We start from the raw sequence: 24,468 nt of genomic DNA on the forward strand, positions 1-24,468 counted from the left end.
CACATCTGTAAAACATTTGGGTTCCCTCGATCCTTTGGTTGCCATATGCCACCCTATCACTGAGTGGTGGCACATGCCAGCCCCTTTCAGGTCAGCTCCCTGTTGGAGGAGAACTCAGGGCTACAGAGCCTGGGGCTAATCTTAGTGTAACTTGTTTATTTGCATTACCTACCTCAGTCAGGGCACATCGGTGGTGGTAGCAAACAGCCCATGAGCACCAATCTCTTCCAGGAATCCCAGCCAGACATTGAGGGCAGCAACTTTGCCTCAGGAACTGACTCTAGTTAGACAAATAAGGCAGGGAAAAAATGCTGCTGCAACAGCTCCCCACCTCCCCCAAAAGAACGAACATAGTAAATTTAACAACTGTACAGTTGAACAGTGCAAAAGAACTGGAATGTCTGTGTAACGGCGCCACCTGGTGACACCTGCCATGCCACGTTGTGGCTGATATGCTTTAATGACATGCCCGAAACGTTTCAACAGCTATAAGATGGCAAAGGAGCAACGTTCCCTTCTTCCAAAGTCTTCCCCATGAGAAATGTTTCAGGAGACATTTGGGTAAGTGAAATAATTCACCCTGTCTCTTAATCTGAGACGAATGGGTGTTCACTGGTGTTTCTGTGGGTTAAAGGAAATCCATGTCACGCAGTTGTCCTATGGAACGTAGTGACACAGGATAGCATAAAGGTCAAGGTGTTTGCAGAATGGAATATTTCTATGGAACAGCTAGAGTTAGCCCAGCAAGGCTTTAAACTCGGCCCGCACTGCAACGTGAGACGGGTTGTAGACGTTGCTGATTCAGAGTACGAGTGAGAGACGGGACGAAATCTCCTCTAAGGAAGGTTTATTTCATTACTCTCCTGCTTGGGATCTCTTGCGCTTTCCTCTAAAGCAGCCTGCGAGCTTGGTGTCCTGTCGTGCCAGGTGCTGCGCAAACATATAAACAAGTCTCTGCCCCCAAAATTTTAGTAATAAAACTTTCCCCCCAAACAGGCTCTTCAGGTTCCAAACCGGACTTAATCCACCGGATCGAGGTAGGGGAGGCAGAACTCTGGATCCGGGATGCCGAGGGCTCCAGGGTAAACTCTGGGCCTGAGAGCCCCTCCTCAGGTGAGTCATAATAATCCAGTTCCTTCTGATTTACACACCTGCTAGCGGAGCGCTCCTTGATGTAGACGGTAAAGGCAGAGCGAGATTCACTGGCTGGGAACTGTTGGTGGAGATGTGGCAACTCTCTCTCAAAGCTTCGCTCTTGTTCCGCCAGCAGTTACTGGGCCGGAGGCAGAAATCGCTGGGGGAGAGTCTCTGGCTGGGATAGGCAGGAAGCCAGGCTGGATGGGCACAATGAGCCTGTCTGGCCTTGATAGCTATGAATCTTAGAAATCATCTCTGCACTGAGACAGGACTAAGTATTACCTAGTCCATCCTTGACAGGTGTCTGTTTAACCTGTTCTTAGAAACCTCCAATGATGGAGATTCCACAGCCTGCCTAGATAATTTTGTTCCAGTGCTTAAGTACCCTCAGAGGTTGGAAGTATTTCCTAATGTCTAACCTCTATTTCTCTTGCTGCAATTGAAGCCCATAAAATCTTGTCTTGTTCTCTGTGGATAAGGAGAACAATTTATCACCCTCCACTGTAACAACCTTTTATGTCCAGGAGGAGTGTTATCAGGGGTTCTCCCCCCCCCCCCCGCCACCTTCTCTTTTCCAGACTAAACAAACCCAGTTTTTTCACTTTCTTCATAAGTCATGTTTTCTAGACATTTAATCAGTATTGTTGCTCTCCTCTGACCCTCCCCAATTTGTCCACATACTTCCTGAAGTGTGGGGCCCAGAACTGGACACAGTAATGGCCCTAGCCTATGTTTGTTTTCCTCTGCTTTCCCATGTATTTGTAAAATGCTTTCTTTTTTCCCTTTATATTGTTTAGTTTTGTTTTTTGCCTTGGCCTTTCTAATTTTCTCCGTACATGCTGGTGTGTTGTTTTTTAATACTCATTTTGTAATTTGACCTACTTTCCATTTCTTGTATGACTCTTTTGAATTTCAGGTCATTGAAAATCTCCTGGTTAAGCCAGGGGGGCCTCTTAAAATACTTCCTATTTCTTCTATGCATTGGTAATCTCTGACCTACATATGATGGGGCCTCAAAGCCCCAACAAAGAAATGGATCGGAGATGGGGCTGTGATGAAATGGGAAGAGGGGTGGAATTGTGATATGGGACGATGGTGGGGTGGGAGGTTTGAGGGGTGCTGAGGGAATGCGAGAAGTTTTTTGGGCTCTCATTTATCTAGTGGGTAGGACAGTGCAGTAGGATTCGGAAGATCTCGCTTCAGTTCTAGAAGCGAGTCACTACAGCTCCACCATGCCTCAGCTTCCCCAGCTGTGTAATGGAAAGGGCATTGGGGCTGTGAGCAATGTTCCCTCATTTTTTCCATCCATCCGCAGAATAAATTTTGTTATGTGCACCGAGGTATGTGCGCCACCAGTAGAAACAAAAAACCTAGATATCATATATATATTTTAAAAGTTACCATAGGGATAATTACTGCAGCCAGGAGAGGCTAGGTATTTTAGAATTCACTAATTAAATTTAAGTGCAAGCGAAATAAAAATCATGAAATGCATAGACCAGTCAAAACACTAAAGTCACACGCTTCGGAAGAATAAACTTGCAGAGACTATATGTGCATTACAGGAAGTACCAAGAAGTAACAATAGTAATATAAGTATGTGTTCGGAGGTGAGTGTGAAAGAGCCAGAGACTGTGCGTGTACCACACAGAGTCAGTCTGTGTGCTGGCTGCTGGGGAAGTTTCTGAGAGATGCTGTGTGCTGTCTCTAAGACACTCACTGAAAGCTCTCCTGAGCCCTGTCTCCCCTGCCCTCACTCTGAGGAGACGGGGTACATGGACTGGTGGGGGGGAGGGAGAGAGAGAGACTGTGTGAGCTGGCTGCTGGGGGGCAAACAAGCACCTGGGTAGAAAGACAAGCCTGTCCGGCCATAGACCACAACACCTTCTAGACTACCCACACCTCAGAAAATCATACCAAAGTAAGGGGTGCCCTAGAGACTTTTCAGATGGCTTTTCATGCCTCTGCCCCCTACAAGAGCATCCCAGAGTCACTGGCCCTTGGCAGAGAAGGCGCTGTCCTCTCCAGGTTCCCACCCCACCCCCTCTCTGCCACTTCACTTCGCACGTGACCTCTCAGACTGGAGAAACCTGTCCCCGGCGAGCAAGGAGAAAGCTGGGAATGACGCAGGGCAGGATCAGTCACATATGACTAGTGTAGGGTGATGCGACGCAGAGGATGCCATTGTGTAGAGCAGATCTCTAGCACTTGCAGTGTTTCACTGTAATGCTCTAAAACTGCCCCGCGTGCCAGGCAGCTGCTGTGGGGGGAGTGGACACATTTGGGGGCCAGATTAAATCATCCTGCAGGCCATGACTTCGAGTACCCTGGTGTATGGGCTGGGTGTGAGAGAGAGGGTGGTGGGATGGCCTTTGTCACATCCCCTCTCCTCCTGCTCTTTGTGGCATGAAACCTTTGTCACTTACATTGCTTCAGTGTCAATGCTTAGCGCAGCCCTCAGCCCTAACGCGTCTGTGACTGTCTGTAGACCAAAGGCTGGGTGGCACCATTCACCCCTTCCAGCTCAGCAGTGCCAGGGATCAGGTTGTGACACAATGCAGACATATTTTCCAGGTTACATCACACAAACCCTGAGTGACTGCTCATCCCCTCAAATCCTTCACACACACACACCTCCCCCCAAAATCCTCACCACCTTGAGGATTTTAGTTTAGTTTTAGTTTTGCACAAAGACTGGAACCTCAGGCCGAGAGTAAATGATTTCTTCAAAAGGAATTCCTAGAAACGGACTCACTCCCCCACAGGAATAAGCTACATTGTTCTAAGCAGCTTTAAACCGGTCTCACTGCATCCACATGAAGGGATTGTAGCCCCTCAACTACCCTAGTTTCAAACCAATATAATTATAACAGCAAAAATACTGAGGACCAGGCCTCATGCTATAAAACAGGAGAAAGTGAAGAACCAATACCACATAAATAAACTCCTCTGATTGAAATAAACACAAAATCAATTTGAAAACAAAATCAGGGCCCTGTTGTACCAGGCGCTGCCTGTATCCTGGGCAGGCTACAATTTAAGCTTAAAACGAGACCCAAGACATGCATAGCGCATGTAGGAGCAGGTGCTAGGTGCTGCACAAACACCATAGGGTAGACCCACCCTGAGTCAGGCTGCAGATTTACCAAACCCTGGTCTTGGGTTGGTAAATGCTGCCACCACCCAAGTGCAGAACACCTTTGAGAGCCCAGGAAGGCACACTTGGAAATTCCTTCCTGAGGGGTACCCCCAAACTCTTTCAGTCCCCCTGCGGGGAAGAGCTGAGAAAAGGAAAAGAAAAAGAAATCAGATTTTGCCACCAGCTAATTGAAAAACATGTGCACGGACCACTGAAGAGACAGAAATCCAATCATGTTCTTAAAAAAAAAAAATTATTGAAGAAAAAAAGGGAAGAAAACACATCTGGAAAATTAGGCTGCTGTTAGATATTAAAAAAAAAAAACAACTGCAAGGATTAAAGACCAGCAATGGCTTTCTTGGGGTCTAGCTTAAAGGTTACAAAAACAAAACAAAAGCACCTGTGTTAGCACAGACGCCTCCACAAGCCCAAAATAAAGAGATAAACCCGATTGCGTCTAACTAAACATTTCCTGTTCTACTTACATAGCTGTAGTTGCAAATGAGAAAGTCTAGGTATGGGTATTGATGATTTTCGTACCTGGCTCCAAGCTTCTTACAGCACAGCTGCTGCCCTGTCTCTCCAGCCGAGAGAACAACAACAGAGAGACAAAGGGGAAGTATTTACTCAATTTTAAAAATTTCTAGCCTTCCCATTGGCTCTTTTGTCCAGATGCCCACTTACTTCATCTTACCTAAGCATAGCAGTGAGACTCCTTAACCCTTTACAGGTGAGGCAAAGGGAACAGCTACTAAGGATTTTATAGCTAACTGGCTGGGTGTACTACCCCCCTGTGCCCCTTTACAACACCTGCCCTTCTAATCGCCCTGCCCAGGAGGAACTTGCTGCCCAAAGAAGCTCTCTTCTCCCAGCGCTGCAACCCTAACTCCGGCCTGGTGCAGAGGGGTTGGTGTGGGGTAGTGCAGTGGTTCTCAACCAGGGGTCTGGGGACCCCTATGGGGCCATGAGCAGGTTTCAGGGGGGCCTCCAAGCAGGGCCAGCATTAGACTCGCTGGGGCCCAGGGCAGAAAGCCAAAGCCCAAGCCCCACCGCATGGGTCTGAAGCCCAGGTCCCCGAGCCCTGCCACTCAGGGCTGAAGCCGAAGCCTGAGCAATGTAGCTTTGTGGGGGTCCCCATAGCCTGGGGGCCCAGGCAATTGCCCTGCTTGCTACCCCCTAACGCCATCCCTGGCTTTTATATGCAGAAAACCAATTATTGTGGCACAGGTGGGCCATGGCGTTTTTATAGCATGTTGAGGGGGACCTCGGAAAGAAAAAGGTTGAGAACCCCTGGGGTAGAGAACATACGGGGGGCAAGGCCATTCACTGAAATTTGACCTGCCTCCCCCGCCATCATGACAGGGAGCGGGGGCAAATCTGAGTGGCACTGGAACCCCGCGGGCCAGGTCTCAGTGCCCGGAGCGAGGCATTGGGTCCAACCCTGTGGGACAAGTGCCACCATTGCAGGGTGAGGCACCCATCCCAAAAACAGTCACAGACAAATGGGGAAATCGCTCCATCTGTGACATTTTCCATCCTTGGCAAACCTGCAGCCCTAACCTTGAGCTAACACCGAGATTGCCTCTGCTCTCTCCAGCAGGGCATGGGGTCCTGGGAGGAACGAGGACACAGTCTGAATGTGGGGAGAGCGCAGCAGGAATGCAGGATCCCACATCCCACAGAGGGATCCATGCACAGAACACCGTCCATCCCCAGGGTAAACTCAGCCAGAGACCAAACCAGAGACTCCCCATGAGCCAGGGTCCCCATCACTGCGTCGACTGCGACAAGAGGTTCAGGAACCCCTTCGCACTGACGCAGCACCGGCGCACGCACACCGGGGAGCGGCCGTACTGCTGCGCTGACTGTGGCAAGGGCTTTGCAAAGAACTCAGCCCTGAGAACACATCAGCGCAGGCACACCGGGGAGCGGCCGTATCGCTGCACGCACTGTGGCAAGAGCTTTGCAGAGACCTCAAATCTGAGAATACATCAGCGCACGCACACCGGGGAGAGGCCGCACCACTGTGCTGACTGCGGCAAGGGCTTTGTACGGTTTGCACACCTGAAAAGACACCAGCGCACGCACACCGGGGAACAGCCGTACAGCTGCACTGACTGTGGCAAGGGCTTTGCCCAGAGCTCAAGCCTGAGAACACATCAGTGCACACACACGGGGGAGCGGCCGTACTGCTGCACCGACTGTGGCAAGAGCTTTGCAGAGAGCTCAACGCTGAGAATACACCAGCGTGTGCACACCGGGGAGCGGCCGTATCGCTGCACCGACTGCGGAAAGGGCTTTGCACATAACTCAACTCTGAGAAAACATCAGCACATGCACACCGGGGAGCGGCCATATTGCTGCAGTGACTGTGGCAAGAGCTTTGCAGAGAGTTCAAAACTGAGAATACACCAGCGCACGCACACCGGGGAACGGCCATATTGCTGCAGTGACTGTGGCAAGAGCTTTGCAGAGAGCTCAAAGCTGAGAATACACCAGCGCACACACACTGGGGAGCGGCCATATCGCTGTGCTGACTGTGGCAAGGGCTTTGCACGGTTTGCACACCTGCAAAGACACCAGCGCACACACACTGGGGAACTGCCATACAACTGCACCGACTGCGGCAAGGGCTTTGCGCAGAGCTCAAGACTAAGAACACACCAGCGCACGCACACCGGGGAGCGGCCATACTGCTGCACCGACTGCAGCAAGTGCTTTGCCCAGAGCTCAACCCTGAGAATACACCAGCGCACGCACACCGGGGAGCGGCCGTACCACTGTGGCGATTGCAAGAAAAGCTTCAGCATTGCCAGTACGCTGACCAGACATCAGCGCACACACACACCGGGGAGCAGCTGTACCGCTGTGCCAACTGTGGTAACGGGTTCAGCAATGCCAACAAGCTCACCCAACTCCAGTGCATGCACACCGGGGAGCAGCCAGATCGCTGTGCTGACTGTGGCAAGGGCTTTGCACACAGCTCAAACCTCTGAAGACATCAGCGCACACACACCGAGGAACGGCCATTCCAATGCACTGTCTGCAGAAAAATCTTTGCACAGAGCCAATACCTGAGAATACACCAGTGCATTCATGGCAGGGATCGGATGCACAGGTGTGCTGACTGCCGCAAATGCTTTGCTCACTTGGGCAACCTCACCTGGAACCAGTTGACTCACCAGTTTACTTGCCCTTCTGCCACCACCAGGGCACGAGGGGCTTCTGGCAGCTGGCGGGCCTGGCACAGTGCCAGCAGAATCATACCAGGGAGTGGTCCTGTCCCCATGATGCCCAGCAGAGACTGTGTGGGGCAGCGAATGGGACTTAACTGAGCAGTGTGGGGAAGAACAAACAGGTGGAGGGATTTTAGAGTAGATGGTCACAGCCTACTCCATTAGGGACCCCCTTACATCTAGGTGGCATCCAGCCAGGTTTCTCTGTTAAACTCCCCCCAACACATAGAGCTGTGAGGCAGCCAGGACAATCCCTCCCCACCCCCCCATCTAGATGGGACTGCGTCAGGAACTTCCCCCCACACCTACCTCGTTTTCAGACGGGGTGACTCTTAGGTGACATCTGTCTCAGCATGGATTGGTCCGAGGGGCAGGACAGTCCGGTGCGTGTGATTGAAAGAAGACTCAGGAACTGCTCGTGCCATCTATTTTAAATAGAAATGGGATGAAGAAGAACTACGTACCTAATGTGTAACAAAGGTACGTCTAACCAGTTGTTTCTTTACTATTAAAGAAGCTGATGCATTTGGATGGTGTGTGGAGAAGCCAATGTGAAGTGTAAATTTTTAAGATAAACTAGCCCAAATGTACTAAGGCCTAACTGACCATGAGGCCTGATGAACTGTGTTACTGGCAGGTGCGCACAGAGCGTTTTGCATTACTCCTTGGGGAATTCTATGCCAAAAAAAAATAAAAATTCTGCACACCATATTTTAAAATTCTGCATATTTTATATAATCACACTAGTTTCAATTATTTTGGTAATTTATTTAAAGCTACCTATCAGCAACTATGTTTGTAACAATACAAACAACAGACAACAAAAAAGATTCAGGAAGTGATTTTTCACAAATAGATTCCTTACTGGACCTGTTAACACAGAACTTTGAGTAATAATTCATTTAAACTACAATATTGAAATGTATTTCCCGCACCCCTCAGAAGCAGGGCAAAGGCTTCGGGGAGCCAGGGGTAATGAAGGAGCTGAGGGAGAGGGAAGTAATTGCTGGGAAGGAGCCTGAAGTGAACTTTGAGAGTTGTTGGGTGTGGGTGGGAGAAGTATGGAAGAGGGGGTTTTGTGGGGGGAGGGGAAGAGTGATTATTAGAGACTTTGGAGCCTCCCACATGAAACCCTGGCTCAAGCTTGGCCTCTCCCACTGAGTCAGGCACATCTGCCCTCTGTCCCCGTGTGTCCCTGCATCCCCCCCATCCCTGTGTTCCTGCCCCCCTTTCACTCCCATGTGTCCCTGCATCCCCACTCCTGGCTCAATGTTATCTCACTAGCTCCTGTGACTCCCCCCTCCTCCCACCAGGAGCCCTATATGCCCCATTTTGTCCATCTCCCCTGTATTCCTTGCCTCCACACCTGACGCCAGGGCAGAGAACTGTGAAGTATCCTCTGATCCCCTCCCTCTCTGGAAAAAGAACAGGAGTACTTGTGACACCTTAGAGACTAACAAATGTATTTGAGCATAAGCTTTCGTGGGATACAGCCCACCTCTCTGGCTGGCTGCTCCAGCTGTAAGCCAGCTGCCCTCTCTTCTGGTGCCACAGCAGCCCCTAGAGGGGAAAAGGTGTAATTGCAGTGCTTCTTCAAAATCAATTACTCTAGGGTGAAAAATAATATGTGGAGCACATGAAGTTTGTGCTTGCGCAGGTGGTGCAGAATTCCTCCATGAGTATCGCATATGAAGTGACATCACTGATGTAATCATTGACGTGTAGGGAAAAATCAAGCTCTGGTACAGAGGTGCGTAGAGCTGTTAGTGTTCTTTCATCAACTGTTCTCTCCTGTTAGCCATGCCCACAGACCGCGCACTTGAGTCAAATCACTGTATGTGTCTCTGGTGAACTACTCTCCAAGGACAGAGCCATCCAGGAGTGGAAAGAGACTTTCCATAGAGATTGTTGGAACTTCTAGATGGAAATTTCTGCTAGGGATGTAAATACCATTTTAAAAGTCAACCATTTAACTGTTGAAGGCTGGCCAAAGGAGCACAGGGCAGGGAGCCCATGGAAAGTAGCTTGTGGAGGTAGGTTACTGACTGGAGCTGAGGTTCACTCTATGACTCCACAGATCTGACACCAACTGGAACGGCACAAAGTGTTTTACACAGGGATCCTGGAGTTTTCCAAAGTTTCAAGAGGCCTCTGGGATGGAATACATCCCTGTATCCAAACCCTACACACTACTAGAATAGTCTTTGTACAAATTATGCCTTATAAGGTAGGTATTGTTTGAAAACTAATAACTTACTGGCCAGTATTATCATAGTGAAATGTTTGCAGCAACTTTGTATAAAAAATTATGAACATAAACTGAAATTGCAACTGAAGTGTGTTTACCAGACACGTCTCGGGAGTGGGTAAAACTGTTTCTCAAAAACAAAGGAGAAGTTAACGTCTCTAGCCGAGCATGAAACCTCTTCCCACCATGTTCATGTCTCCCCCCTCAGCTGAGAACATTTCTAGGGGTCGCTTTGAGAAAATTCTGCATTTCAGAGGATGATTGAACTATAAAAGAGAGGGGCAAAAACACCTCTTGTGATTTCTCCCTGTTCATCTCTCGTTATCACCTAAGAGGACCAACAAAAACAAAAACAGGGCAGTCCTTGGACCTCAGGAACTGACCCTGAACTGAAAGCGTAGTCAGCAATGCTACTGGAAACCTGTGGTAAAGGCAGTGGTGAGCTGGAGTCGGTTTGCACCGGTTCGCAAGAACCGGTTGTTAAATGTAGAAGCTGGTTTAGAACCAATTATTAAAGGGGCGGGTGGATGGGCAAACTCCAGTCCGCGGCCGGCCTGCCTGAGCTCCCAGCTGGGGAGGCTCCCCCAGCCCCTCCCCCGCTTCCCCCCCCCCTCGCAGAGCTCCAGCACACCGCGCCTCTGGGCAGCTCTGCAACTCCTGCCGCTTTGAGCGGCATGGTAAGGGGGTGGGGCTGCAAGCTCCAGCGGGCCGCGTGGCACCCATACACGCTGCCCTGAGCAGCATGGTAAGGGGGCCGGAGCGGGGCTGGGAGGAGGGGTTGGATAAGGGGCAGGGAGTGGTTGGAGGGGGCGGAGGTTCTGGGGGGAGCGGTCAGGGACAGGAAACGGGGGGGGGTTGGGTAGGGGGCGGGGTCCTGGGAGGGGGTGATCAGGGGACAAGGAGCGGGGGGGGTTGATGGGTTGCAGATTCTGAGGGGGGCAGGACATGGGTTGGGGTCGGATGGGTGTGGGGGGGGAGAGACAGGTATGTGGGGCTTGTACTCACTGCGCCGTTCCCTACCGGGTCTTTGGCGGCACTTCGGCAGCGGGTCCTTCACTCCCTCCGGGTGAAGGACCCGCCGCCGAAATGCTGCCGAAAACCCGGAGCAAGTGAAGACCCCCCCCGCCGCCGAAGTGCCGCCGAGTACCCGGTAGGGAAACGGTTATTAGGATTTTGGGAGCTCATCACTGGGTAAAGGACTTCACTTTGCACCATGTCTAGATTGTTCAGTTTAGTACTAGGAACTGTTTTTCTCTCTCTTTTTCTTGAAACCATTTCTGACTTTGATGCCTCATCACTTGTACTCACTTAAAACTTACCTTTGTATTAAATAAATTTGTTTTCTTCTTTAACTGAAATGAAGTGAACTGTGTGGGTAACTCCATTTTGGGTGGGAAAATGTATGTATATTGCTCCCCTTGGAGCGGGAATGGACCTATTGTATCAGGACGGTCCAGGAGAGGGCTGGACAATACAGGCCACACATTTCTGGGGGGAAATCTGGGACTGTGTGTGTATTGGGATCACACTGCAGTAATAACCAAGGCTGTGAAAGCCAGAGTGTGAGCTGAGCTGAGCTACACACAGACACTCAGGGTAAGACCGGAATGCTGGAGGCTGTGAGTGGTCCGGGTTGGGAGCGACAGCAGCAAAGCATTAATGGGCACCCCAGGTTACAGGGCAGGCGGTGACGCTGTCCCTCCCCCAATGTTCGAGATTACACCCTGGATTGTGATAGCCTCATTGTCTCGTTGGACAATGAGAATGGACACAACTCCTATCCTGGTTGGATGTTCCAAGATTCTGCCATGAGTACGGGTCATTTTCTGATTGGCCCAGGCCAGCTTTGCCCAGCAGAGTGACCAGGCCGCACGATCCAACAGAAATGGTATAAAATGTCCCATGTTGTTCAGCATGTCGCTTCCTCAAGTCACAATGTCTGCATGAAGGAGACGTGAGTGGGACCAGCATTACTTGGTCAGGGAGAGCACCCCCTGCTGGGTAACAACTTTAGTCTGGTTGCTGTCAAGCACCCTATTGACTCTGGATTTTAAAGTCCAATTTTGGGCAACCGCTGAGAAATCCCCCCCAGAGAACAGGCGTATGGCTGTCACATGCCTTGAGTGAATCACCTGAATGAACTCCCTCGCTGTCTCTAGAACCAGTCGGTGAAGCTGAGCTAGAGAAGTCACCTCCATGCCAGCTCCAACCGATATGTAGAAAAAAAAAAGTCATTTTGAGTTGTGTTAAGCTAATTGCTTCATATCTGAGTTAACACCCTCTGGGCGACTAAAATGGATGATGTGCAGAGGTGACTGGTAAGGGCTGATAGTGGGAGGGAGGAGAAGGGCACAATGGAAAGGTTCTGGTGGTGTGCTGCAGGGTTCAGGGCAGGTACTCAAGCGACAAAGGAGTTGTGATTTCTAGACCTACTTTTGATGTCATTGTGTCGGGTTGCGACCCCACCCTCTGGGGGCCACCTGATGCACTGGGGTACCACTGAGCCCATCCAGAGCTGGATTAACCTTTTGTGGGCCCGGTGCAAAACATATTTGTGGGCCCCCATGGGGGCAATAGAGCATGGCACGGGGAGGTCAGTCCCCAGAGCAAGGGCACTATTTACAAACCAGCAGTTGCCAGACACACAGTGGCCCACCTGGCCGTGTGCTGCCAGCGTGCCCCTTCCCCTTGGGACAGGCCATGCTGCGCCACACAGCCCCTCCCACCCAACACCCCCCTTGATTCCCTATGGCCAGAGCCCCCCGGACTCTGCCACAAATGCACAGCACCCTGCACACCACCCCCTGTCCAGTGCCCCTCTGCTCACAGCCCCACAACTGCCCAGCACCCCCCCTGAACTCCCACTCCCTAGTGCCCCAGCACACACAGAGATCCTCCCTCCCCCTCACAGCCCAGCACCCCTCCGACCCTCCAGAGACCCCCTCCCCTCGCCCTGCCTCCCAGCCACACTCACCGGCCCTGCTGGTAGGTGACTGTCCAGCCCCTCAGATCACGAGTCAGCGAATCCTGAAAGACAGCTCATCCTCATCCATACCATCGACGTACCTGCCGCATCCAGGGTTCCTGGCCGTACTCCTGCCATTGGCTCCGAGTCCACCTGCAGCACGATCCAGCGTTCCTCCCTTCAGGCCATCACCAGGTCTGGGGGTAGTAGGTCCTGGGTCTGACGCGCTCCAACACCCAGCCTGGCCAGAGAAAGCATCTGACAGCAGCAGGACTTTAGGGGATTTTATTATTTTAGTTTGCTTCAAGCTCCTTGTTTTGTGATCCCAGTTTGCTCAGGTTTTATGACAGTTGTGTTTCCTTTTCCCCGTTATCCCAGTTATTGTAAACCAACCTTCATACACTTACCGTTTGTTCTGGAACATCTTTCTGTCTCTGTCTTCTTTCCTTGCACCACACTGGAAGAAGGGTGGGACCAATATCACCAGCTGCTTCCACAGCGATAGACCCTGATACCAGGTACAAGATCCTGCGTCCTCTGAAGGGGGAACATATAGGTTTATAATGGTTTTAATTTTTCCCTGTAACACCTCAGCATGGTCTGGCCTGACCCAGAGAATTCAAAAAGGCTGCAGCCCATGAGCCCGGCTGGCAGGACGCAGCTACGTGCCCCTCCCTTGATGGCCACCTCAGTGGATGCTTTGGTCAAGACTATGCTCCAGCACTGCTCAGTGATACACTTACCTTTTGTTCTGGAACATCTTTCTGTCTCTGTCTTCTTTCCTTGCACCACACTGGAAGAAGGGTGGGACCAATATCACCAGCTGCTTCCACAGCGATAGACCCTGATACCAGGTACAAGATCCTGCGTCCTCTGAAGGGGGAACATATAGGTTTATAATGGTTTTAATTTTTCCCTGTAACACCTCAGCATGGTCTGGCCTGACCCAGAGAATTCAAAAAGGCTGCAGCCCATGAGCCCGGCTGGCAGGACGCAGCTACGTGCCCCTCCCTTGATGGCCACCTCAGTGGATGCTTTGGTCAAGACCATGCTCCGGCACTGCTCAGTGATGTTGGCCAGGTTGGTGTTGAAATCAGGGTTAGGTCACCCTGCTGCAATGGACAGAGATGGAGCGTCACAAGGGAGAGACAGCTGGGACCCCACTCGAGGGCAATCCTGACTCCCAGCCCCCACTGCTTTAATTCACCACAATCCACTCCCCTCCCAGAGCCAGGGATAGAATCAAGGTATCCTGATTCTGAGCCTCCCTGCTATAACCCACTATCCCCCTTGCAGAGCTGGTGATGGGACCCAGGAGTCCTGAGGCCACTGGTGACCCTCCCTGCCCCAAACTACCTGTTCCAGGGCCCTTCCCCTCTTCAGCCATCTTTAGCTGTTATCTTAGGCCGCCTGAACCACAGAGACTGGGCTTGCCCCCCTTTTATGCGAAACAGCTGCGAGAGATGGGCAGAGACTCAGCCACCTTAGGGGAGGTGCTGTGAGACAGAGGAAAGGTCCAGTGAAGAAAGGATGAGAAGGGGAAATGCTACCCCACAGACCAGCATCCTCTGCTCCAGAAGGCAGGGATGGTGCTGGCCTTGGGTTAACAGAGGTTAGGAGGTGCTGGGGTTAGGGGCAACAGGGTCAGTGCTAGTGGTCAAGGCTGGGCTGGCCGGGCTCTGTAGCCACAACCTCTGCCTGGGCCCCGTCAGGTACTGGGAGGCTGGGAAAACTCTGTAGCGCCCCCTCTGGCTGTGACAGGGCCTGGGGGGCACTGGGAAGCTGGCAGGGCTCTGTAGCGCTCCCTCTGGTTGGGGCTGTATCACACACAGGATCCACCTCTCCCGCCCCGGTACCTTTCACAGCGAAGCGCAGCAGCATGGTGAGCTTTTGGAAGAGACGGCTGCGCTCGGCGACCCGCGGGCCCTTGATGCGCTTGACGTTGGACCATTTGTTGTGGCCGGCGGAGGTGGCACCTGAGGTGTGCAGGGCCCGGCACAATGAGCGGGGGGCAGGGGCAGCTGGTTCAGTGCCAGCACCAAGGCCACATCATGGCATCTGAATGGGGCACCTGCTCTCACCATGGGTGTGAGTTTCTGAAACACACACTACAGCCATGTATGAGATCCTGTAACGCTCATACACACACAGCCCTCCTCTAACACACACATTGTAACAAACGCACCAACATCACACAGCCTAGCAACAAACACACCACACAACCAGACCCTTGTCTTACTGTGACACACACACACGCTGCACAGCCTGGCCGGGGCCCTCTTGTACCCACTAGTGCCCGCTCCCCTCCCAGAGCCGGGAGAGAACCCAGGAGTCCGGGCTCCCAGCTCCCCACGGCGCAGCGGACCCCACTCACAGCCCAGGGGCGGGGACCGGGCTGCCCTGTAACGGGCTCCTGCCGCCCGGGCTCCAGGTGCCGTGAGCGCCCCCGGCGGCCGAACTCGAGACCCAGGCGCTGGGGCCTCCCCCGGCTGCTGGAGCTGGCGGCGCAGGCGCGGGGCCGAGCGGGGCTGGATCAGGGCGGGTCCCGGTTGCAGCCCCAGGGCGGGGAGCGGGCGAGAGGCGGCCCCGGGGAGGCACCAGCCGCGCGGGGGGAAGTCGCTGCCCGGAGGAAGCGGCCGGGGCCGAGCCCGGCGATGGCTGCAGCGGGGCCGGCGCAGGTAGGACGCGGGGCGGGGACTCCCCGGCCGGGCACTGGCTGGTCCCGGCTGGGGGCTGAGGGGGACCGCCCCAGAGCCCCGCGGGGAGCCGAGGGCGACTCCTGTCCCCGGCCAGCAGGGCCCCGAGTCCCGGGGGAGCTGTGCGGGGTGGGAAGAGTCTCCCTGGGTCAGAGCTGCTGGGCTGGGGGTTCCCTGGGAGTCGCTCCCCTAGAAACCGCGTCCCCTGCTGAGACTCCGGGCTGGGGGCTGGAGCGGAAGGTGCTGAGTGTGTAACGCTTGTGCCAGCAGCTCCAGGTGGCGTTCGAGGACGTCGCTCTGTATTTCACCCGGGAGGAGTGGGAGCTCTTATCCCAGCCAGAGAAGCAGCTGTACCGGGATCAGATGCTAAGGAATTACTGGACCCTCGTTTCCCTGGGTAAGGACTGAGTTCCCTTCATTTATTCACATCTGTAAAACATTTGGGTTCCCTCGATCCTTTGGTTGCCATATGCCACCCTATCACTGAGTGGTGGCACATGCCAGCCCCTTTCAGGTCAGCTCCCTGTTGGAGGAGAACTCAGGGCTACAGAGCCTGGGGCTAATCTTAGTGTAACTTGTTTATTTGCATTACCTACCTCAGTCAGGGCACATCGGTGGTGGTAGCAAACAGCCCATGAGCAACAATCTCTTCCAGGAATCCCAGCCAGACATTGAGGGCAGCAACTTTGCCTGAGGAATTGACTCTAGTTAGACAAATAAGGCAGGGAAATGCTGCTGCTGCAACAGCTCCCCACCTCCCCCAAAAGAACGAACATAGTAAATTTAACAACTGTACAGTTGAACAATACAGTTGAACACCTGGTGACACCTGCCATGACACGTTGTGGCCGATATGCCTTAATGACATGCCCAAAACGTTTCAACAGCTATAAGATGGCAAAGGAGCAAAGTTCCCTTCTTCCAAAGTCTTCCCCATGAGAAATGTTTCAGGAGACATTTGGGTAAGTGAAATAGTTCACCCTGTCTCTTAATCTGAGACGAATTGGTGTTTCTGTGGGTTAAAGGAAATCCATGTCACGCAGTTGTCCTATGGAACGTAGTGACACAGGATAGCATAGAGGCCAAGGTGTTTGGGATATTTCTATGGAACATCTAGAGTTACCCTAGCAAGGCTTTAAACTCGGCCCACACTGCAACGTGAGATGGGTTGTAGACGTTGCTGATTCAGAGTACGAGTGAGAGACAGGACGAAATCTCCTCTAAGGAAGAACAGGCGTACTTGTGGCACCTTAGAGACTAACAAATTTATTTGAGCATAAGCTTTCATGGGCTACAGCCCACTTCATTGGATGCATAGAATGGAACATATAGTGAGGAGATATATATACACATACAGAGAGCATGAAAAGGTGGGAGTTGTCTTACCAACTCTGAGAGGCCAATTAAGTAAGAGGAAAAAAAAAAGTTTAGTCTCTAAGGCCTTGGTTACACTTGCAGCTGTACGGCGTTGTGAGGTAAACCTGTCTTTGTACAGCTGAGTAGGGAAAGCGCTGCAGTCTGTCCGCACTGACAGCTGCCAGCGCAGTGGCTGTGGCGTGGCCACACTTGCAACATTTGCAGCTGTGTTGGGAGCGGTGCATTATGGGCAGCTATCCCAGCATTCACGTGGCTGCAACATGCTTTTCACACGGAGTGTGACAGGGAGTGTGGGGGGAGAGTGCTTTTTGGAGCGTGTCAGCACTCTATTTTGCAAGTTCCGAACTCCCGGCCCCCTGCTCATTCATTCACTCACTCAAAGCAAACAGCAAACTGTTTGCTTTTTCTCTGTGGTATGAGCTTTGAAACTGGCACTTCCGCATTCCTGCAGCTGGTCACAACAATGGAGAGGATTGGCCACTTCACAAGGTGATCAGTACAGCGCTGCAGGTTGATTCCTGGTACACACTCACAGGGGAGAGTCGTAGCCACTCCGCTGTATCTCTTATGCTTCTCGGGGAGGTGGAGTAACTGCAGCGGTGTACCCAGGGAGATACAGCGCTGTACGTGCCTTGCCAGTGTAGCCGGTCAGTGAGTTACAGCGCTGGGGGCGGCTTTACAGTGCTGTAACTCGCAAGTGTAGCCAAGGCCTAAGGTGCCACAAGTACTCCTGTTCTTTTTGCGGATACAGACTAACACGGCTGCTACTCTGAAACCTCTAAGGAAGATTTATTTCATTACTCTCCTGCTTGGGATCTCTTGCGCTTTCCTCTAAAGCAGCCTGAGAGTTGGTGTCCTGTCGTGCCAGGTGCTGCGCAAGCATATAAACAAGTCTCTGCCCCCAAAATTTTAGTAATAAAACTTTCCCCCCAAACAGGCTCTTCAGGTTCCAAACCGAACTTAATCCACCGGATCGAGCTAGGGGAGGCAGAACTCTGGATCCGGGATGCCGAGGGCTCCAGGGTAAACTCTGGGCCTGAGAGCCCCTCCTCAGGTGAGTCATAATAATCCAGTTCCTTCTGATTTACACACCTGCTAGCGGAGCACTCCTTGATCTAGACGGTAAAGGCAGAGCGAGAGTCACTGGCTGGGAACTGAAGAGAGACAAATTGAAGCTGGGAATTAGGGGCCAGTGTTTATCTGGGAGGAGGAATAAACCACTGGGAGAGCTCCCCTCAGGACAGGATGGATTCTCCCTCATTGGGAGTCTGTCAGTGGAGATGGGGCGACTCTCTCTCAAAGCTTCGCTCTTGTTCCGCCAGCAGTTACTGGGCCGGAGGCAGAAATCGCTGGGGGAGAGTCTCTGGCTGGGATAGGCAGGAAGCCAGGCTGGATGGGCACAATGAGCCTGTCTGGCCTTGATAGCTATGAATCTTAGAAATCATCTCTGCACTGAGACAGGACTAAGTATTACCTAGTCCATCCTTGACAGGTGTCTGTCTAACCTGTTCTTAAAAACCTCCAATGATGGAGATTCTGCAGCCTGCCTAGATAATTTTGTTCCAGTGCTTAACTACCCTCAGAGGTTGGAAGTTTTTCCTAATCTCTAACCTCTATTTCCCTTGCTGCAATTGAAGCCCATAAAATCTTGTCTTGTTCTCTGTGGATAAGGAGAACAATTTATCACCCTCCACTGTAACAACCTTTTATGTCCAGGAGGAGTGTTATCAGGGGTTCTCCCCCCCCCCCCCCCTCCCCGCCACCTTCTCTTCTCCAGACTAAACAAACCCAGTTTTTTCACTTTCTTCATAAGTCATGTTTTCTAGACATTTAATCAGTATTGTTGCTCTCCTCTGACCCTCCCCAATTTGTCCACGTACTTCCTGAAGTGTGGGGCCCAGAACTGGACACAGTAATGGCCCTAGCCTATGTTTGTTTTCCTCTGCTTTCCCATGTATTTGTAAAATGCTTTCTTTTTTCCCTTTATATTGTTAGTTTAGTTTTGTTTTTTGCCTTGGCCTTTCTAATTTTCTCCGTACATGCTGGTGTGTTGTTTTTTAATATTCATTTTGTAATTTGACCTACTTTCCATTTCTTGTATGACTCTTTTTTTGAATTTCAGGTCATTGAAAATCTCCTGGTTAAGCCAGGGGGGCCTCTTAAAATACTTCCTATTTCTTCTATGCATTGGTAATCTCTGACCTACATATGATGGGGCCTCAAAGCCCCAACAAAGAAATGGATCAGAGATGGGGCTGTGATGAAATGGGAAGAGGGGTGGAATTGTGATATGGGACAATGGTGGGGTGGGAGATTTGAGGGGTGCTGAGGGAACGAGAGAGATCTCCATGGTGGGGGAAAGTTTTTTGGGCTCTCATTTATCTAGCGGGTAGGACAGTGCAGTAGCATTCGGAAGATCTGGCTTCAGTTCTAGAAGCGAGTCACTACAGCTCCACCATGCCTCAGCTTCCCCAGCTGTGTAATGGAAAGGGCATTGGGGCTGTGAGCAATGTTCCCTCTCATTTTTTCCATCCATCTGCAGAATAAATTTCGTTATGTGCACCGAAGTATGTGCGCCACCAGTAGAAACAAAAAACCTAGATATCATATATATATATATATATATTTTTAAAGTTACCATAGGGATAATTACTCCAGCCAGGAGACGTTAGGTATTTTAGAACTCACTAATTAAATTTAAGTGCAAGAGAAATAAAAATCATGAAATGCATAGACCAGTCAAAACATTAAAGTCACACACTTAGGAAGAATAAAATTGCAGAGAATATATGTGCATTATAGGAAGTATCAAGAAGTAACAATAATACAACAAGTCTGTGTTCGGAGGTGAGTGTGAAAGAGCCAGAGACTGTGTGTGTGTCTGTGTAACACACAAAGTCAGTCTGTGTGCTGGCTGCTGGTGAAGTTTCTGAGAGACGCTGTGTGCTGTCTCTAAGACATTCACTGAGAGCTCTCCTGAGCCCTGTCTCCCCTGCCCTCACTCTGAGGTCACGGGTACATGGACTAGTGGGGGTGAGGAGGGGAGAAAGAGAAAGACTGTGTGAGCTGGCTGCTGGGGGGCAAACAAGCACCTGGGTTGAAAGACAAGCTAGTCTGGCCATAGACCACAACACCTTCTAGGCTTCCCACACCTCAGAAAATCACCTAGAGACTTTTCAGATGGCTTTTCATGCCTCTGCCCCCTGCAAGAGCATCCCAGAGTCACTGGCCCTTGGCAGAGAAGGCGCTGTCCTCTCCAGGTTCCCACCCCACCCCCTCTCTGCCACTTCACTTCGCACATGACCTCTCAGACTGGAGAAACCTGTCCCCAGCGAGCAAGGAGAAAGCTGGGAATGACGCAGGGCAGGATCAGTCACATATGACTAGTGTAGGGTGATGCGACGCAGAGGATGCCATTGTGTAGAGCAGATCTCTAGCACTTGCAGTGTTTCACTGTAATGCTCTAAAACTGCCCCGCGTGCCAGGCAGCTGCTGTGGGGGGAGTGGACACATTTGGGGGCCAGATTAAATCGTCCTGCGGGCCATGACTTCGAGTACCCTGGTGTATGGGCTGGGTGTGAGAGAGGGGGTGGTGGGATGGCCTTTGTCACATCCCTTCTCCTCCTGCTCTTTGTGGCATGAAACCTTTGTCACTTACATTGCTTCGGTGTCAATGCTTAGCACAGCCCTCAGCCCTAACGCGTCTGTGACTGTCTGTAGACCAAAGGCTGGGTGGCACCATTCACCCCTTCCAGCTCAGCAGTGCCAGGGATCAGGTTGTGACACAATACAGACATGTTTTCCAGGTTACATCACACAAACCCTGAGTGACTGCTCATCCCCTCAAATCCTTCCCACACACACACCTCCCCCCAAAATCCTCACCACCTTGAGGATTTTAGTTTAGTTTTAGTTTTGCACAAAGACTGACACTTCAGGCCAACAGTAAATGATTTTTTCAAAAGGAATTCCTAGAAACGGACTCACTCCCCCACAGGAATAAGCTACAAAAAAGTAAATTTTATTGAAGAAAAAAAAAAGCAAGAAAAAACATCTGGAAAATTAGGCTGCTGTTAGATATTAAAAAAAACAACAACTGCAAGGATTAAAGACCAGGAATGGCTTTCTTGGGGTCTAGCTTAAAGGTTACAAAAGCACCTGTGTTAGCACAGACGCCTCCACAAGCCCAAAATAAAGAGATAAACCCGATCGCGTCTAACTAAACATTTCCTGTTCTACTTACATAGCTGTAGTTGCAAATGAGAAAGTCTAGGTATGGGTATTGATGATTTTCGTACCTGGCCCCAAGCTTCTTACAGCACAGCTGCTGCCCTGTCTCTCCAGCCGAGAGAACAACAACAGAGAGACAAAGGGGAAGTATTTACTCAATTTTAAAAATTTCTAACCTTCCCATTGGCTCTTTTGGCCAGATGCCCACTCACTTCATCTTACCTAAGCATAGCAGTGAGACTTCTTAACCCTTTACAGGTGAAGCAAAGGGAACAGCTACTAAGGATTTTATAGCTAACTGGCTGGGTGTACTACCCCCCTGTGCCCCTTTACAACACCTGCCCTTCTAATCGCCCTGCCCAGGAGGAACTTGCTGCCCAAAGAAGCTCCCTTCTCCCAGCGCTGCAACCCTAACCCCGGCCTGGTGCAGAGGGGTTGGTATGGGTAGTGCAGTGGTTCTCAACCAGGGGTCTGGGGACCCCTATGGGGCCATGAGCAGGTTTCAGGGGGGCCTCCAAGCAGGGCCAGCATTAGACTCGCTGGGGCCCAGGGCAGAAAGCCAAAGCCCCACCGCATGGGGCTGAAGCCCAGGTCCCCGAGCCCTGCCACTCAGGGCTGAAGCCTGAGCAATGTAGCTTTGTGGGGGTCCCTGTGTCCTGGGGGCCCAGGCAATTGTCCTGCTTGCTACCCCCTAACGCCATCCCTGGCTTTTATATGCAGAAAACCAATTATTGTGGCACAGGTGGGCCATGGCGTTTTTATAGCATGTTGAGGGGGGCCTCGGAAAGAAAAAGTTTGAGAACCCCTGGGGTAGAGAAGATCTGGGTGACAAGGCCATTCACTGAAATTTGACCTCCCCTCCCCCACCATCATGACCGTGGACGGCGGCAAATCTGAGTGGCACTGTAACCCCGTAGACCAGGTCTCAGTGCCCGGAGCAAGGCGTTGGGTCCCGCCCTGTCGGACAGGAGCCGCCAAAAACAGTCACAGACAAATGGGGAAATCGCTCCATCTGTGACATTTTCCATCCTTGGCAAACCTGCAGCCCTAAACATGAGCTAACACCGGGATTGTCTCTGCTCTCTCCAGCAGGGCACGGGGTACCGGGAAGAACGAGGACACGGTCTGAATGTGGGGAGAACACGGCAGAAACGCAGGATCCCACATCCCACAGGGGGATCCATGCACAGAACACCGTCCATCCCCAGGGTAAACTCAGCCAGAGACCAGACCTGGCTACACACCAGAGACTCCCCATGAGCCAGGGTCCCCATCACTGCGTCGACTGCGACAAGAGGTTCAGGAACCCCTTCGCACTGACGCAGCACCGGCGCACGCACACCGGGGAGCGGCCGTACTGCTGCGCTGACTGTGGCAAGAGCTTTGCAAAGAACTCAGCCCTGAGAACACATCAGCGCAGGCACACCGGGGAGCGGCCGTATCGCTGCACGCACTGTGGCAAGAGCTTTGCAGAGAGCTCAAATCTGAGAATACATCAGCGCACGCACACCGGGGAGAGGCCGCACCGCTGTGCTTACTGCGGAAAGGACTTTGTACAGTTTGCACACCTGAAAAGACACCAGCGCACGCACACCGGGGAACAGCCGTACAGCTGCACCGACTGTGGCAAGGGCTTTGCCCAGAGCTCAAGTCTGAGAACACATCAGTGCACACACACGGGGGAGCGGCCGTACTGCTGCACCGACTGTGGCAAGAGCTTTGCAGAGAGCTCAACGCTGAGAATACACCAGCGTGTGCACACTGGGGAGCGGCCGTATCGCTGCACCGACTGCGGAAAGGGATTTGCACATAACTCAACTCTGAGAAAACATCAGCGCATGCACACTGGGGAGCAGCCATACCGCTGCAGTGACTGTGGCAAGGGCTTTGCAGAGAGCTCAAAGCTGAGAATACACCAGCGCACGCACACCGGGGAACGGCCATATTGCTGCAGTGATTGTGGCAAGAGCTTTGCAGAGAGCTCAAAACTGAGAATACACCAACGTGTACACACTGGGGAGCGGCCATATCGCTGTGCTGACTGTGGCAAGGGCTTTGCACAGTTTGCACACCTGCAAAGACACCAGCGCACGCACACGGGGGAACAGCCGTACAACTGTACTGACTGCGGCAAGGGCTTTGCACAGAGCTCAAGACTAAGAACACACCAGCGCACGCACACCGGGGAGAGGCCGCACTGCTGCACCGACTGCGGCAAGGGCTTTGCCCAGAGCTCAACCCTGAGAATACACCAGCGCACGCACACCGGGGAGCGGCCGTACCACTGTGGCGATTGCAAGAAAAGCTTCAGCATTGCCAGTATGCTGACCCGACATCAGCGCACACACACACCGGGGAGCAGCTGTACCGCTGTGCCAACTGTGGTAACGGGTTCAGCAATGCCAACAAGCTCACCCAACTCCAGTGCATGCACACCGGGGAGCAGCCGGATCGCTGTGCTGACTGTGGCAAGGGCTTTGCACACAGCTCAAACCTCTGAAGACATCAGCGCACACACACCGAGGAACGGCCATTCCAATGCACTGTCTGCAGAAAAATCTTTGCACAGAGCCAATACCTGAGAATACACCAGTGCATTCATGGCTGGGATCGGATGTACAGGTGTGCTGACTGCCGCAAATGCTTTGCTCACTTGGGCAACCTCACCTGGAACCAGTTGACTCACCAGTTTACTTGCCCTTCTGCCACCACCAGGGCCCGAGGGGCTTCTGGCAGCTGGCGGGCCTGGCACAGTGCCAGCAGAATCAGACCAGGGTGTGGTCCTGTCCCCATGATGCCCAGCAGAGACTGTGTGGGGCAGGGAATGGGACTTAACTGAGCAGTGTGGGGAAGAGCTGACAGGTGGGGGGATTTTAGAGTAGATGGTCACAGCCTACTCCATTAGGGACCCCCTACATCTAGGTGGCATCCAGCCAGGTCTCTCTTTCTGTCAAACTCCCCCCAACACACAGAGCTGTGAGGCAGCCAGGACAATCCCTCCCCACCCCCCATCTAGATGGGACTGAGTCAGGAACTTCGCCCCCACACCTACCTCGTTTTCAGACGGGGTGACTCTTAGGTGACATCTGGAGATGGGATTTGCAGTCCTGTCTCAGCATGGATTGGTCCGAGGGGCGGGAGAGCCCGGTGCGTGTGATTGAAAGAAGACTAAGGAACTGCTCATGCCGTCTATTTTAAATAGAAGTGTGATGAAGAAAAACTACGTACCTAATGTTTAACAAAGGTCTGTCTAACCAGGTGTTTCTTTGCTATTAAAGAAGCTGATGCATTTGAATGGTGTGTGGAGAAGCCAATGTGAAGTGTAAATCTTTAAAATAAACCAGCCCAAATGTACTAAGGCCTGACTGACCATGAGGCCTGATGAACTGTGTGATTGGCAGGTGCGCACAGAGCGTTTTGCATTACTCCTTGGGGAATTC

The 24,468-nt window shown here is 52.0% G+C and overlaps 1 pseudogene; it reads left to right on the forward strand.

The window, feature by feature from the left end:
- The window catches only part of LOC135877335 (zinc finger protein 208-like), a 95,141-nt pseudogene extending 70,673 nt beyond the window's left edge, over positions 1 to 24,468 (forward strand).

The sequence above is a fragment of the Emys orbicularis genome, chromosome 4, assembly GCF_028017835.1.
Source record: "Emys orbicularis isolate rEmyOrb1 chromosome 4, rEmyOrb1.hap1, whole genome shotgun sequence".
Classification (NCBI taxonomy): Eukaryota; Metazoa; Chordata; order Testudines; family Emydidae; genus Emys; species Emys orbicularis.